This window comes from Diaphorina citri, unplaced genomic scaffold (genome assembly GCF_000475195.1).
Source record: "Diaphorina citri unplaced genomic scaffold, Diaci psyllid genome assembly version 1.1 scaffold352, whole genome shotgun sequence".
Classification (NCBI taxonomy): domain Eukaryota; kingdom Metazoa; phylum Arthropoda; class Insecta; order Hemiptera; family Psyllidae; genus Diaphorina; species Diaphorina citri.
Window position 1 is genome coordinate 33,953 of NW_007377787.1, and position 15,994 is coordinate 49,946.

Here is a 15,994-nt window from a genome sequence, read left to right on the forward strand (position 1 = left end):
CGATTATGTTCGCGGATTTCGCGATTATGTTCGCGGATTTCGCGATTTTGTTCGCGGATTTGGCGATAATGTTCGCGGATTTCACGATTATGTTCGCGGATTTAGCTATTTTGTTCGCGGATTTGGCGATTATGTTCGCGGATTTCGCGATTATGTTCGCGGATTTCGCGATTATGTTCGCGGATCTTCTTCTTCTTCTTCTTCTTCTTCTCCTTCTTCTTCTCCTCCTCTTTGTTCGACTCGTTTCTATCCTCCCCTTACGTTTATTTCATTGTGCACTTCCTCCATCTTTGACTTTATTCGTCTGTCAGTGTCGTGGTGTGAGCTAGATATAAACTCACACCTATACAGATATAGCCGATCTGCTCTGATGGTCTTGGAATTCAGCTTGAATGATCACTTACTATTTTAGCTAAATGCATGGTACCTCAGTAGTCTAGTGGTTAGCACGGTGGACAATGAATCTGGAAGTTGGTGGTTCGAGATCAACTCAAGTCATAATATTTAGCGTAATTCCAAATGTGTTGATTTATCATCGGGAAAATATAGTTTTTTAGTGGGTGGAAATCCCACACCTCAGGTGGAGGATGGTCGACCTGAAGTGTCTTTAAAAGATTTTTCCTACCTTACTTTCTTGTGAAAAAAGGGTTCATTTCTATTCTACCCACTGCAAAGAAAAGCTCCCCTTTTGAAAATCCCAAGCTGCGCCCCTGTCTCAGCTCCATTCACAATGTTATTAGATTATCGCGTGAAAATTCCTAGAAAGATAGGTAATAGGAGGAAGATTGTTTGACCCAAATTGTGATCTATTACATCAGGGAACAGTTCTCCCCATCCTAGGATAGAAAGTTGGAAAAACCGTACTTTATTTAAACCGTACAGCGTACACAGGGTTTATCGTACATAGATATATACCTATAGTTATACACGGAGTTTCAAAAGTAATTTCGTCATCACATTCGGGTGAGATCTTAGTGGAAAAATCCAACCTCAGTGGTGTAGTGGTTAAGCATGGTGGATTCTGAATCTGGAGGTTGGTGGTTCGAATCCAATTCAAGTCATGAAATTCAGCGTGGTGTGCGAGGAACGAATTTTTTTAATAAAAATGTCCTCATGAAGATAAATAAACAAAAATGTCCTTATGACAAAAAAAAAAAAAAAAAAAAAAAAAACGCCCAAAAAATTTTTACGGAATAAACCAGTGGCGTAGCGTGGTCTAAAGTCAAGTGTAAGGCGTGTAGGGCACTAATTTCCATCACCATTGCTTCTTCATAAATATTTAAAGTCAATATTTAAGGGTATTTGAGTAAATTTAGAGTGTATGGCCGCCATACACGCCCTACATGGACGCTACGCCACTGAGCCCAACATAAAAGTTAACAGTAATTATTTCCTTCGCTGCAGGCGGAGGTTAAAGGCCTTGCTTTTACATCCTCCAGATCCTCCTCCTTTTCCTTTTTTTCTAACCTTCATCCTTCTCCTCCTCTTCTCCATTTACTTCCTTCTCCGCATCCTCTTTTACATCCTGCTTCTCCACTTCTCCTTCCCTTTGCCTTTTCTTCCTCTTCTTCCTCGCCTTTTTCCATCTCCTTTTCGCAGTTTTGTACTCTTACTTATCCTCTTTTTTTCTTTTTCTTCTCTTAAAAGAGAATTTTTGTTAATTTTCTTTCTACCTTTTTTAACTCATTTTTCAACCTTTCTTCCCTCCTTCTTCTGTGCCTATTTTTCTATAATATACATTGCATCTCTTCCTTTTTCTTCCCTTTTCTCTCATTTTCCCACCTTCCTCTCTCCGCCTTCCATTCTGTTCCCCTTCTCAACCTTCTCTCCTTCCCTTCCTTTTACTTCTCCTCCATTATGTATCTCTTCCTTTTTCTTCCCTTTTCTCTATTTTCCCACCTTCCTCTCTCCGCCTTCCATTCTATTCCCCTTCTCAACTTTTTTCCTCCGTTCCTTCCTGTTACTTCTTCCTCCTGTGTTTGGAATTTTTTTAATCTCACAAAACAAAAGGCTTGAAGGCTGAGCTGACGTTAGAAATTGAAACTTCTTAATTAAGCATTTTGCGTTGGTTTGGGAAGGGCAGGAGGGAATGAAGGGCGTAAAATGAAGGGCAGGAGGGAATGAAGGTTGAGGAATGAAGGAATAAACTTCAAGGCTGTAAAGCAGCGATTCTCAACCGGGGGTACGCATACCCCTGGGGGTACGCGAGAGATCCTCCGGGGGTACGCGAAAAAAGATACCTATGTACTGGCAGACAAAGCAATTTTGCGTTTTGACGGATCATCAGTGCAATACAGTCCAGAAAAGTTACTGAATATTGATCTCAAGGTTCTGAGTGAGTTTAGAACTCAGGAGTAATGGTACACACCAACCTAGGTATGGGTACTCATTATGGTATGTATTATGGTGGCGGGGGTACGTGAGATTAAACCCGGGTACCCAAAGGGTACGCGGGCGAAAAAAATGGCATAGCTAAGGATTGACAGGTGTGAATAAGAGCAAGGACAATCAGGTAAAGTGACTCAAAGGCTAGTAAGATCTTTTTTACTATTTTTCAGTCCTTAGTGTCCTTACCTATAAACTACTAATACTTAAGAAAGTGGAAGCCTTACTTGAGTAGAAATATTACTTATCATTTCCTATCACTCCTTATTCCTTACCCTATTACCCTACCACTTTTAAGGAAGACTTAAGGCCTGTTCCCACTTGTCGTTCGGAAAAAAATCGTGTCGTGCGTAAGTGGGAACACTCTCATAATTACATTGCCAACAGGACATTCGGAAAACAAAGCGGATGAGACTCACGACAAGTGGGAACTGGCCTTAAGAGATAGCGTAGTAACTTTTAGACTAACTCTTTTTTTTACCAACTGTAATTAAACTCACATGAAGGGGTAAACGCTTCGATGTGCGAACCACTTCAGAAGCTACGACAGTAAAAAAGAAAGCTCCTTTTTGTGTTTAACCTAACCCTATAATAACACTAATCACAGCTCTAATTGTGGAAACTCCTTTTTGCGTTTAACCTAATCCTATAATAACACGGGTCACTGCTCATTTGTGCCAGTTCTTTTGGTAGCGATCACTCTGAAGTTTTAGACGAAGATTCAGCTCTAAGAACATTGCTTGTGATGTGTTGAGGGAAAGAAGACCTATCAATTTAAGTGTGGGACCCAATTGGTACTTGGACCCTCTCAAACCCGGGACCCAACTGGTCACTGACTTCTCAAATTTGGGACCTAATTGGTAGCAAAAAAAGGTTTTGGGACCGAACTGGTTTCCTCCCCTTATGAAGTGTAGCGTTGTGAATATAAATTTTGGCTTTATGAAAGGTGAGGTAATGGTTTAACTACAGAACGTAACTTTTTACGGGGGAAAAATACTTTAAAACGGGGTAAAAATTACTTTAAAGGGAGAAAAAATTACTTCAAGGTGTAGATTAACTTTTGTAGAAGGTAAAACTTACGGGATAAATTGGTGGGGGGTAAATTAACTTAGGGGGAAATTTGCTTTAAGAGGGGGCAGATCACCTTTGAGATGTATAAAGTAACTTAAGGGAATCTAACTTTGGACCGAGTTTTAGCTTGATACAGAGCCCCCTGCTAATGACTGTTTTATAATTTTCAGAAGAGCCCAACCAGTGGCGTAGCGTGGTCTAAAGTCAAGTGTAAGGCGTGTAGGGCACTAATTTCCATCACCATTGCTTCTTCATAAATATTTAAAGTCAATATTTAAGGGTATTTGAGTAAATTTAGAGTGTATGGCCGCCATACACGCCCTACATGGACGCTACGCCACTGAGCCCAACATAAAAGTTAACAGTAATTATTTCCTTCGCTGCAGGCGGAGGTTAAAGGCCTTGCTTTTACATCCTCCAGATCCTCCTCCTTTTCCTTTTTTTCTAACCTTCATCCTTCTCCTCCTCTTCTCCATTTACTTCCTTCTCCGCATCCTCTTTTACATCCTGCTTCTCCACTTCTCCTTCCCTTTGCCTTTTCTTCCTCTTCTTCCTCGCCTTTTTCCATCTCCTTTTCGCAGTTTTGTACTCTTACTTATCCTCTTTTTTTCTTTTTCTTCTCTTAAAAGAGAATTTTTGTTAATTTTCTTTCTACCTTTTTTAACTCATTTTTCAACCTTTCTTCCCTCCTTCTTCTGTGCCTATTTTTCTATAATATACATTGCATCTCTTCCTTTTTCTTCCCTTTTCTCTCATTTTCCCACCTTCCTCTCTCCGCCTTCCATTCTGTTCCCCTTCTCAACCTTCTCTCCTTCCCTTCCTTTTACTTCTCCTCCATTATGTATCTCTTCCCTTTTCTCTCATTTTCCCACCTTCCTCTCTCCGCCTTCCATTCTGTTCTTTCCCTTCTCAACCTTTTTTCTCCGTTCCTTCCTGTTACTTCTTCCTCCTGTGTTTGGAATTTTTTTAATCTCACAAAACAAAAGGCTTGAAGGCTGAGCTGACGTTAGAAATTGAAACTTCTTAATTAAGCATTTTGCGTTGGTTTGGGAAGGGCAGGAGGGAATGAAGGGCGTAAAATGAAGGGCAGGAGGGAATGAAGGTTGAGGAATGAAGGAATAAACTTCAAGCTCTCCTTCCTTCTTTCCTCTCCTCCTCTTTCCTTCTCCTCTTTATTTCGAGATTTCTCCTTCTCCTCCTCTTTTTCCTCCATATTCTTTGTACGAGTATCTTTTCATTATTGGTCTCTCCTACATGCTTTTCTTTCTCCTCATCCTCATTATTTTGTCTCATTCTCTTCACCTCTTCCTTCTTCTTCTTCTTCTTCTTCTTCTTCTCCTTCTTCTTCTCCTCCTCTTTGTTCGACTCGTTTCTATCCTCCCCTTACGTTTATTTCATTCCCTCCGGGGGTACGCGAAAAAAAGATATGTACTGGCAGACAAAGCAAATTTTGCGTTTGGACGGATCATCAGTGCAATACAGTCCAGAAAAGTACTGAATATTGATCTCAAGGTTCTGAGTGAGTTTAGAACGCAGGAGTAATGGTACACACCAACCTAGGTATGGGTACTCATTATGATATGTACCTATTATGGTGGCGAGGGTACGTAAGATTAAACCCGGGTACCCAAAGGGTACGCGGGCGAAAAAAAAGATGAGAACCGCTGCTGAAAAGAAAGAAATGTGAGATAATTACCCCACGTTGAGGTACACGCGTGGGTAAACGCAAGGGTAAACTCGTGGGTAAATAGATTAGATACTTTTTTTCATACAGTTGATGAATCTGAATACCTAAATGAAAAATCTGATTATTTGATTATTTATTTATACTTGTGGGTAAATACGAGGGCAAATAAATTAAAACTTTTTTTTTTTCAATACAGTCAAATCTGTACAATTGAGGAAACTAATTTTATTTGTATAGGTACTTAAATACATATGTAGGGAATGCAGGGATTTATCAACCCTTCTGTCTTTTTTGTACTTCTATAAATCGAAAGCTCAAGAATAAGGTCGGGGGTACGCATACCCCTGGGGGTACGCGAGAGACCCTCCGGGGGTACGTGAAAAAAAGATATGTACTGGCAGACAATACAAATTTTGCGTTTGGACGGATCATCAGTGCAATACAGTCCAGAAAAGTACTGAATATTGATCTTAAGGTTCTGAGTGAGTTTAGAACTCAGGAGTAATGGTACACACCAACCTAGGCATGGGTACTCATTATGATATGTATTATGGTGGCGAGGGTACGTGAGATTAAACCCGGGTACCCAAAGGGTACGCGGGCGAAAAAAAGGTTGAGAACCGCTGCTGAAAAGAAAGAAATGTGAGATAATTACCCCACGTTGAGGTACACGCGTGGGTAAAGGCAAGGGTAAACTCGTGGGTAAATAGATTAGATACTTTTTTAATACAGTTGATGAATCTGAATACCTAAATGAAAAATCTGATTATTTGATTATTTATTTATACCTACTTGGGTAAATACGAGGGCAAATAAATTAAAACTTTTTTTTCAATACAGTCAAATCTGTACAATTGAGGAAACTAATTTTATTTGTATAGGTACCTACTTAAATACATATGTAGGGAATGCAGGGATTTATCAACCCTTCTGTCTTTTTTGTACTTCTATAAATCGAAAGCTCAAGAATAAGGTATACCTACTTGGGTAAATACGAGGGCAAATAAATTAAAACTTTTTTTTTTCAATACAGTCAAATCTGTACAATTGAGGAAACTAATTTTATTTGTATAGGTACTTAAATATGTAGGGAATGCAGGGATTTATCAACCCTTCTGTCTTTTTTGTACTTCTATAAATCGAAAGCTCAAGAATAAGGCCTACCTCTAATATTCTAATGGAGAAAATCTTTGACTGACAAAAATGTAAAAAAAAGCTCTATAATTGAGCTCTATCAAAAAGGGATTTTACTGCTAGGAAGACATCTTTTTATGGGAAAAAATGTGTATTTTATTTGCTCTATAATTGAGCTCTATCAAAAAGGGATTTTACTGCTAGGAAGACATCTTTTTATGGGAAAAAATGTGTATTTTATTTATTTATTTTTAAATTGGAAAACATCCTGTAAAAACCGTGTGAGCTAATCCAACGTCCCACCCTGTATGAATACTGTACACTATAACATGCTACAGCACATAGAGTAATTTATCGTCCCTGAGAATAAAGTTGATAAAGAGGAAGGTGAAGAGAAGAGAGGGGGAAAAGAGGAGTAAGAGAAGAGAAGGGAGGTGGAAGAGAAGAGAGGGAACAGGAAAAAAAGGAGGAGATGGAGAGAAAGAGGAAAAATTGAAGAGATTGTGGAGAGAGAAGAAGAAGGAGGAGGAAGAAGATGAAGAAGTTGAAGAAGAAGAAGAAGATGAGAAGAAGAAAAGAAGAGTAGGAAGGGAGAGAAGGAGATGGATTTACTGAGGAGGAAATTGTTGAAGAAGAATTCACAAGAGAAAGAGTGAGGTTCTAGTTTTAGAGGAGGAAGAAGATGAAGAAGTTGAAGAAGAAGAAGAAGAAGAAGAAGAAGAAGAAGAAAAGAAAAGTAGGAAGGGAGAGAAGGAGATGGATTTACTGAGGAGGAAATTGTTGAAGAAGAATTCACAAGAGAAAGAGTGAGGTTCTAGTTTTAACTTGACAGTAATTCTCTGACACAATCACAATAAAAACAAAATAAAGCACAAAGACAATTGTTTGTGATGTGTTGAGGGAAAGAAGAAGAAAAAAAATCAGGTACCTATCAATTTAAGTGTGGGACCCAATTGGTACTTGGACCCTCTCAAATCCGGGACCCAACTGGTCACTGACCTTATCAAATTTGGGACCTAATTGGTAGCAAAAAAAAAGGTTTTGGGACCGAACTGGTTTCCTCCCCTTATGAAGTGTAGCGTTGTGAATATAAATTTTGGCTTTATGAAAGGTGAGGTAGGGTAGGGTAAAGGTAAAGTCTTCTGATAACGGGGTCGACATAACGCCACAAAGACGGGTTTGTGTAAAGGATTTTGTACGGGGATATTACCTGACAGCTTGCTGGCGAGGTTGGTAAATTGGTTTCCTTTGTAGAAAGCTAAAGTAGGGTATTCTATTAAGTATTGAGTGGAAAGCTGTAAAGGTAAATGAACAAAATGGGTGCGAAGTTCTAATCCTCGAGCATAGAGCATCGAGCTTCCATGATATAGGGAAGTGACTATAGCAACTCACATGAAGGGGTAAATGAGAGCCTGGATTCCCCTTTTTCTACCCCTCCTATTGTTTACACAATATAATTAATCGTCTATCCTCCCCTACCTCTGTTTCATCATGGACGATTGGGAACATATCTGCAAATACAATCTACAGAGCTGTTTTTACTTGAATAGAAGAAGGAGGAGAAGAAGAAGAAGAAGAAGAAGAAGAAGAAGAAGAAGAAGAAGAAGAAGAAGAAGAAGGAGGAGGAGGAGGTGAAAGAGGAAGTAGAGGAGGAGAAAAAGGAGGAAGTGGAAAAAGAATAAGGAGGAGATGAAAAAGAAGAAGAAGAAGGAGGAAGTAAAGGAGGGGGAGGAGAACAAGAAGAAATTTCAAATCATGAATCACTCTCTTTATTGCCTTGAGTAGTAATGTTGTACACATATTCGACATGGGACTAGAAATCTTATCAAACCATAACAAACCAATAGGGAAATGGATTGATATTTAAATACCTAGTGCCAAGGTCAATCAGCTCTCCCAATTTCTCTGCTCGGGAGTGTAGTTTTCGCAGAAATGGGGAAAGGGGGAACAAAACAAAAACGAACAAGATGGGTCCGTCCCTCCGGGATTTTTTTAGCCCGTAGTTTATTCGATCGTGATTAGAGAAGATCAGTACCTATGTACCTACCTAATTTGTGCATTATTTACTGTAATAATTATTTATGAGATAAATCATCCTGAACTATTCAACCTCGTACTGCGTGCGCTCCTTTCTCGATTTTCACCTGAATTGTTTCCGGATGTTCCATTTGAATAGGTATGCTTCATCTTTGTGCTTCATATTGAATCCCTCGTTCTGCGAGCACCCCAAGAGTGAACATATGTAAATACTTTTTCAACAGCGCCGCAGGCCTTTTTTTTCTCAATTTGGCATGCGATCTGTCTTTATTTCATCAGTATTGTGATCTTTCACCAACCTCAGTGGTGTAGTGGTTAGCGCGGTGGACTTCGGATCTGGAGGTTGGTGGTTCGAGTCCAAGTCAAGTCATAAAATTTAGCGGAGAGCATTAAGCAGGGAACGACATTTGTGACACGCATTTATGTTTAACACAATTAAAATTCCTTTCCTATTGTGATCTTTCTCTTATTAAAAAATCCCAAATCTCGCGGCACACCTAAGGCGACCTCGCGGCCCACAGTTTGAGAAGTGCTGCCGTACATTATTCTCCAGCATTAATATTTATTGCTCTTTGCGAAAATAGATGTTTACACAGGTGGGTCTCCGGAAAATTCCTGAACCCAAGTCAACGGACGTACAGGATGTAACAGTAGCCCAGGACATACAGTATGTAACAGTAGGCTTGCCAAACGTCCCGAATTGGCCGGGACAGTCCCGAATTTCAGGGGGTGTCCCGGCGTCCCGTTCAGTTTTTCATTTAAGTCAAAGGATATACAGGGTGTCAAAAAATAGCTTCATACGGACCAAACGTAAAGGAAAACGCCGCGTCGACCCAGTCTCTGAACAGGGGAAAAGGCGAAGGAGGAGGAGGAGGAGAAGAAGAAGAAGGAAAAGAAGAAGACGACAAAGAAGAAGAAGAAGAGAAGGAGAAGAAGAAGAGAAGGAGAAGAAGAAGAAGAAGCAGACAAAGAAGAGAAGGAAAAGAAGAAGACCTTCGTAGGTACAAAAACGGATTTTATGTATGTAGGTATTGTAGGTACATATAACGTACATAGGTAGCTTAAATAAATACATTATACCAAAGTAGACACCAAAGACATCCCTTTTACATGTTAGCTATTTTTATTTTCTTTATTTTTTCTCAGAAGGGTATCTTTTTAATTTTATACCTACATCACCTATCTATAATGTACCTAGCAAGTACCTAGCTACCTTTTTAGTCCGTCCTTCCTTTATTATTGCGATAGTAATAAAAAGGTATAGTGGACAGGCTATTGTATTCGCTTCGGTGTCGTCTGTCTGTTTGTCAGTCTGTCTGTCTGTTCCCATAGAATTACTTATCCAAACCTGGTCGACCTATATATCAAATTAAAGGTCTTTTTACTTTCCTTATCCTATAGGAAGGAAAGTAATGTAATCGGGTCAAAATTTCGATGGTCAGTTTTTAGTGCCAAAACACGCACATGTTAGCTATTTTTATTTTTTATTTTCTTTCTTTATTTTTTCTCAGAAGGGTATCTTTTTAATTTTATACCTACATCACCTTATATATCATGTACCTACCAAGTACCTAGCTACCTTTTTAGCCCGTCCTTCCTTTATTATTGCGATAGTAATAAAAAGGTATAAGGGACGGGCTATTGTATTCGCTTCGGTGTCGTCTGTCTGTCTGTTCCTATAGAATTACTTATCCAAACCTGGTCGACCTATATATCAAATTAAAGGTCTTTTTTATAATATCAGATTGCTATACAATGGCCAATTTTATTTTACATAGGTACGTAGAGGGATTTTTTTAATGGGAGATTTAATGTTTGCCAACATTTAACCAGAGGAGAAACCTAATTAAAAACTGCATACCTGGCAAGCTGAAATCCCTCAGGTACCTACCTATGTATGTACTATGTAGGTATATACTTAGGTCCCTACCTATCTAAGTATATACCTAGCTCTAGCTACCTATCTACAATCTTCTTTTTCTTCGCCTTTTTCCCGTGTACAGACGGGGTCGGCGTTTTTCGTCAGCCTCTCAATCAGCCCTAGGGTGATCGCTTTTTTTGCCGACATTTGGATTTGGCTACAAAATTTTCTGAGTGGATGCCCTTCGCACTCAACCTTTGCTAATTCCTTAGCAAGGGGAATTTCCGGCTGGTAATGCTCCCTGTTTAAAGTCCCCCAGCCAGACTATGCTGGTCTACTCCCTGTTTAAAGTCCCCCAGCCAGACTATGCTGGTTTACTACCTGTTTAAGGTCCCCCAGCCAGACTATGCTGGTCTACTCCCTGTTTAAAGTCCCCCAGCCAGACTATGCTGGTCTACTTTTCCTCCATATTCTTTGTACGAGTATCTTTTCATTATTGGTCTCTCCTACATGCTTTTCGTTCTCCTCATCCTTCTTTGTCTCATTTTCTTCACCTCTTCCTTCTTCTTCTTCTTCTTCTCCTCCTCCTCTTTGTTCGACTCGTTTCTATCCTCCCCTTACGTTTATTTCATTGTGGACTTCCTCCATCTTTGACTTTATTCGTCTGTCAGTGTCGTGGTGTGAGCTAGATATAAACTCACACCTATACAGGTATAGCCGATCTGCTCTGATGGTCTTAGAATTCAGGTTGAATGATCATGATCACTTACTATTTTAGGTAAATGGTACCTCAGTGGTGTAGTGGTTAGCACGGTGGACAATGAATCTGGAAGTTGGTGGTTCCTGAGGGTGGAAATCCCACACCTCAGGTGGAGGATGGTTGACCTGAAGTGTCTTTCAAAGATTTTTCCTACCTTACTTTCGTGTGAAAAAAGGGTTCATTTCTATTCTACCCACTGCAAAGAAAAGCTCCCCTTTTGAAACTCCCAAGCTACGCCCCTGTCTCAGCTCCATTCACAATGTTATTAGATTATCGCGTGAAAATTCCTAGAAAGATAGGTAATGGGAAGAAGATTGTTTGACCCAAATTGTGATCTATTACATCAGGGAACAGTTCTCCCCATCCTAGGATAGAAAGTTGGAAAAACCGTTCTTTATTAAAACCGTACACAGGGTTTATCGTACATAGATATATACCTATAGTTATACACAGGGTTTATCGTACATAGATATGTACATATATACCTATAGTTATACACGGGGTTTCAAAAGTAATTTCGTCATCACATTCGGGTGAGATCTTAGTGGAAAAATCCAACCTCAGTGGTGTAGTGGTTAAGCATGGTGGATTCTGAATCTGGAGGTTGGTGGTTCGAATCCAATTCAAGCCACAGCGGTACACTTTTCAATACTTCAATCTTTCCGTGGTAATGCGTCTACCTTGTAAGCGCTAGGCCGCGGGTTCGATTCCCGCCCGGGGCGGATTTTATCCTGACGGGATAATGGACCACGGAGTAAAAGCGAAGGAATTGGGGAATAAAAGAAAGGGGAGGGAAAAGAGAAGGAAGAAAGAAAGAGAGAGGCGAAATGTGGTCCGCGGGAGTGAACTAAAAACAAAACATGGAGTGAACCTTTTTCTAATTTTCTCTGTCTCTCCTCTTCCCATTTCTCTCTCTCTCTCCCTCCCCTCTCTCTAGCACTATCTATCTCTATCCTTCCTCCTTATTTCTCTCTCTCTCTCTCTCTCTCTAGCTCTACCTATATCTTCCTCTCTGTCATTCCTCCTGAATATGTGTGTGTCTCCTTTCTCCTTTCCCTCTCATTCTCTCCCTTCTTCTCTTCCTCCCGCTCTAAACTTTTATCTCTCCCTCTCTCTCTCTCTCTCTCTCTCTACGTACGTCAGCTATCAAAACAATACAATACTTCGGGCTATGTAGGAGTAGGAGGAGAGAAGGAGAAGAAGAAGGAAGAAAAAAGATATAGAGGAGGGAGAACAAGGGATTTTAGACAGACAGTTAGGGAGAAGAATTGAATACGGAGGGAAAAAAAGAGGGGGGGGATTTGCGGTTTTTTAATGGGAGGAAAGCGAGGGAGGGAAAGAAGAAGTGAATTTTTCTCCCATGCACACTAGTTTCTCCCCCCTCCATTGAGGTCAAAAGAGGGCAGGGAAATTAAATGTCCCTCTCTCTCTCTCTCTCATCCTATATGTGTGGGAAAAACAGGGAAAAAGAAGTGAATTTCACTCCCTCATACTCTTATTGCGGGGAAAAATAGGGGAGAGAAGGAGAAGAAGAAGGAAGAGCAAAAGGAGGAGACGAAGGAGAAAGAGCAATAGGAGGAGGATGAGAAGGAGGAAGGACAAAGAAATGGAGGAGGGAGGACAAAGGATTTCAGACAGACAGTTAGGGAGAAGAATTGAATACGGAGGGGAAAAAAGAGGGGGGGGGGATTTGCGGTTTTTTAATGGGAGGAAAGCGAGGGAGGGAAAGAAGATGTGAATTTTTCTCCCATGCACACTAGTTTCTCCCCCTCCATTGAGGTCTAAAGAGGGCAGGGAAATTAAATGTCCCTCTCTCTCTCTCTCATCCTATATGTGTGGGAAAAACAGGGAAAAAGAAGTGAATTTCACTCCCTCATACTCTTATTGCGGGGAAAAAATGGGTGATGGAAGCCCGATTTCTTCCCCTTATCTTCCTTCGAGGGAGGAAACCAGAGGAGGGGAAGTAAAACCTCTCTCCCCTCCCATTCCCCTTTTTCTACCCCTCCTATTGTTTACACAATATAATTAATCGTCTATCCTCCCCTACCTCTGTTTCATCATGGACGATTGGGTTTTCCTTCCCCTTGACTGGGTCTTATTCTGTTTTCCCACCGCTTTTACCCGCCTCTTCTTTTATGCCGTTTTTGTTGTTGTTGTTGTTGTTGTTCTTCTTCTTCTTCTTCTACTACTTCTTCTTCTTTGCCTTTGAAAAAATAGGTAAATAATTGACGTTTTATTTTACAGCCAAGGTTTAACATTACAGTCAGAAGGAATGACATTCTAACGCAAGAAGAAGCAGAAGAAGAAGAAGAAGAAGAAGAAGAAGAAGAAGAAAAAAAAAAAACAATTTTTCCATGTATGTAGTTTCAATAATTACGAAATATAGTCGGTATCAACAACAAAACTGTTGGGTTTAGATGTCTCGAATTGTAGGTACCTTGCCTTAGGTATCTTGAATAGTATACTTAGCTTGTTTATAACCAGAGAAGTTCAGAATATGGCACTTATTTTTTTCCAAAATATGGCACTAAAAAACATGGCAAAATAAGCATTTTTTTTTCAAGAATCAGAGGCAACTATTTTACATTTTTCCGTGGAACGTCAAATGAAAATTGAATTTTCAACCTTTTTGTAATTTTTTTTCTCTTTTGACTTCAGATTTGGATTTTTGATGACTTTTACTTGGGAATCAACCTTTCATGCTAAATGTTTTCCCAAGCATGCATAACCACTATTTAAATACGGTTCTTTTCTAGTACTTTTTTTTGCAATTTTTTTCTTTGTGTTTAAAGTTTTATATATTACCCAAAAGTGCTTAAAATATGGCAAAATAAGTCTTTTTATGTCATTTTTTATGGCAAAATAAGCCTTTTTAGCCTTTTTATGTCATTTTTCCAAATTTTGCTAAACTGTGGCAAATTAGTAAGGCGCCATGGCAATATGGCATTTGAACTTCCTTGTTTAAAACTTATAAGGTCAGTATAGCAGACATGCAGATTTGCATTTAATAGAGCGTGGGAAAAAGTCGGGAAAACACAGATTTATGAAAGCGTTCTGCCATTTTCATTTTATTTTATAGGGTGATCGCACCAACATTTAAAAATCATGGCCACAAAGCAGTAGGGTGAACTATAGAGTTCCTCTTAGGACAAAAATTAACCCAATAATAACGAACCAAGTAGGTAGCTAACTAACTAACTAACTAAATATAAAAAGCCAGCCTAGTTAGCTTAGTTGGTAGTGCGTCTGCCTTGTAAGCGCTAGGCCGCGGATTCGATGCACGACACGAATTTTTTCCGCGCGACACAAAATGTCCTTGTAGGCAATGCAATTTAAATGAAGTGTTCTACTGTTCCCACTAAACACGACACGATTTTTATCCGAACGGCAATGTAGTTTTTCTGTAATGTAGCGCGATCAACACATAAAGTATAAGTACCTATTAGGTATGTGGGCCCTTTGCGAAAAGGGCCCATGTTCTGAAAAAAATGACACCCGTGGGCGAAAGGCCTTGTGTTTTCATTTGTTTCTCATCATCCGCTCCCCCTTCCCCTGACATACCAGGTCCATTTTTATAACTTCCCCTTCTTTCCCCCTCCTCTATATCCCCTCCACTCGACATGAATTTTTTCCACACGACACCAAATTAATGTCCTTGTAGGCAATGCATTTTAAATGAAGTGTTCTACTGTTCCCACTACACACGACACGATTTTAATCCGAACGGCAATGTAGTTTTTCTGTAATGTAGCGCGATCAACACATAAAGTATAAGTACCTATTATGTGGGCCCTTTGCGAAAAGCCGAAAAGGGCCCATGTTCCGAAAAAATTGACACCCGTGGGCGAACAGCCTTGTGTTTTCATTTATCTCTCATCATCCGCTCCCCCTTCCCCTGACATACCAGGTCCATTTTTATAACTTCCCCTTCTTTCCCCCTCCTCTATATCCCCTCCACTTTTTTATTACCTCCCCTCTCTCCCTTCTTCTTTATTACGGGTCGTAACGTCCCGTGTTATTTTTGCTGTGGTTTTGTGCGGAGAGTCAATTTTCGTTATTTTTCTACCGTCCTCCTCCCGCTCCCCTTTATCAATTCTTTATCGTGAGAGGTGACATTAAAGAGAACAAACGGACAGACAAACGAACCAATTACGCGCTGTGTATCTAGTTTTATTTGCCTGCTTCTTTCTTCTTCTTCTTCTTCTTCTTCTTCTTCTTCTTCTTCTTCTTCTTCTTCTTCTTCTTCTCATTCTTTTCTTCTTCCTCCTCCTCTTCTTATTATATGGTTCTTATTTCTTCATCTTTTTTCAATTTCTCTTTCTCGTCATTGGGTATTAATGGTTCGTTAAATTTTAGGACCTTCTTTTTCTTCTCTTTTGTACCTATATTGACGATTTCTTTTCCCACTATTTCTCTCTTGTTTTTCTTCTTTTTATTTCATTCATTTTTAGTCCGTCCTTCCTTTATTATTACTAATAATAAAAGGTATAGTGGACGGACTATTGTATTCGCTTCGGTGTCGTCTGTCTGTCTGTCTGTCGGTCGGTTGGTCGGTCGGTCGGTCGGTCTGTCCCCATAGAAGGAGTTATCCAAACCTGGTCGACCTATATATCAAATTAAAGGTCTTTTTAAGGTCTTTTTTTGTTAAGCTACGCCGAGCAAGGCCAATAAATGGATGGGTGACTTAAACATTATATTGGAAATAAAGGGAGAACGGGCTCTAGTCTTGATTTTAAATCATTACATGAAAGTAAAATCAAAAAATCAAATCAAGAATGATAATAAACTGAATATTAAACAAATTAGGTAGGTACAAAGGTATTCTTTAACCATGATCGAATAAACTACGGGCTAAAAAATTCCCGGAGGGACGGACCCAGCTTGTTAATAATAGGTATGTTACCTATCACCTATCGTACCTATGTACATATCGTACCTATGTGATTTCGCGATTATGTTCGCGGATTTCGCGATTATGTTCGCGGATTTCGCGATTATGTTCGCGGAATTCGCGATTATGTTCGCGGATTTGGCAATTTTGTTCGCGGATTTCGCGATT